General features: G+C 38.1%; 1 non-coding gene across 1 annotated transcript; it reads left to right on the top strand.

Moving 5' to 3' along the window:
* Positions 1–211: 211 nt before the first annotated feature.
* On the top strand, positions 212–318 carry LOC124899023. Its single transcript, XR_007056162.1, has one exon. It is a non-coding gene; the product is annotated as a small nucleolar RNA R71 (small nucleolar RNA).
* Positions 319–1,472: the final 1,154 nt, after the last annotated feature.

Genomic DNA, 1,472 nt, shown 5'->3' with positions numbered 1-1,472 from the left:
AATAGGTCTACCTCCAATACCCCTACAACCTTCCTAGGAGCACTCTTTGAATCAGCAAACCAGTGAGGATTCCCTTGTGAAATCCGATTTAGCAGTGTTACAACTCTTCATACGTCTTCTCAAGAACCTGTCCACCTACTGCTGAATGCAAGAGAATCTCCGTGTGTGAATCCAATCCCTTAATGAAATTATTAACAAGAACATCATTGATTGATGATGGTGAGGGAAATTTCTGAGCATACCCTTAAATCTCTCCCAAGCTTGGTAGAGATTCTCTTTTTCTTTCTATCTGAAATTAAAGATCTCGCTCCTCAAGCGTGCAGTCTTCCCGGATAGAAAGAATCAAATAAAGAACTTCCAAGCTAGATATTTCTATGAAGTGATAGAGAGTGGTGGTTTATCATTTAACCATATTTTTGTTTCCCTTATTAGGGAAAAAAGATGGACACGGTGTGCTTGTCTCCATGATTGGCCCAATAATGCTTCACATGTTGTCCATTCACTAGAAAATTGTCAGTCTTCTCTTTGTTACACAATTCAACCACTCCATGATGTGTCATTTGTACTATGGTATTTACTTTATCTCCCAGTTGGAGACCTCAACTTGTCCTATCGTTTGTGGATGATCCGCAGTGGGCACCTTATGCCTAACACCATAGTTAGCTAAAAGATTCTTAAACCAAGTGTTAATAAAGTACGTACCTCCGTCACTGATTATAGCTCTTGGAGTGCCACTGGGAAAATATTTGCTTCTTCACGAATTTTAGCCCTACTTTCGCATCATTAGTAGGATAAGATGCACCTTCCACCCATTTAGATACATAATCAACCGCCACTATGATATATGAATTACCATTTGATGGTAGGAATGGTCCCATGAAATCAATTCCCAAAACATCGAATATTTCCACTTCTAGGATGTTGTTTAGGGGTATCTCATGATGCCTTGAAATCATTCCCAACCTTTGGCATTGATCACAACTCTTTACAAAAGCTACTGCATCTCAAAACAATGTAGGTAAAAAAAAAACTGGATTGTAACACTTTTCATGATGTTCTCTCAACTCCATGATGTCCACCATATGGATATGAATGACACTTCTGCAACACATGTGTGAATCCGGCTTCCGAAACACATCTTCGTATAATTCCATTCGCCCCCTTCTTGAAAAGGTAAGGATCATCCCATATATAAGCAAGTGAATCATACAACAGTTTTTTCTTCTATTGAATTGTACTTTTAGGAGGGTAAAAGCTACTTGCCAACAAATTTATAATAGCTGCAAACCAAGGAACTTCACACACCTTAATAGACAAAAATTTTTTATCTAGGAATTCTTCTCGAATGTAGAGAGAGTCATGAACAACATGATTATGAGTTTCTAACCTTGACAAATGGTCTGCCACTTATTTTCTTCTCCTTTACGATCATGAACCTCTAAATAAAGCTCTTACAATGGAAAAATCCACCG

The sequence above is a fragment of the Capsicum annuum genome, chromosome 5, assembly GCF_002878395.1.
Source record: "Capsicum annuum cultivar UCD-10X-F1 chromosome 5, UCD10Xv1.1, whole genome shotgun sequence".
Lineage (NCBI taxonomy): Eukaryota > Viridiplantae > Streptophyta > Magnoliopsida > Solanales > Solanaceae > Capsicum > Capsicum annuum.
This window is presented reverse-complemented; position numbering and strand designations above follow the sequence as displayed.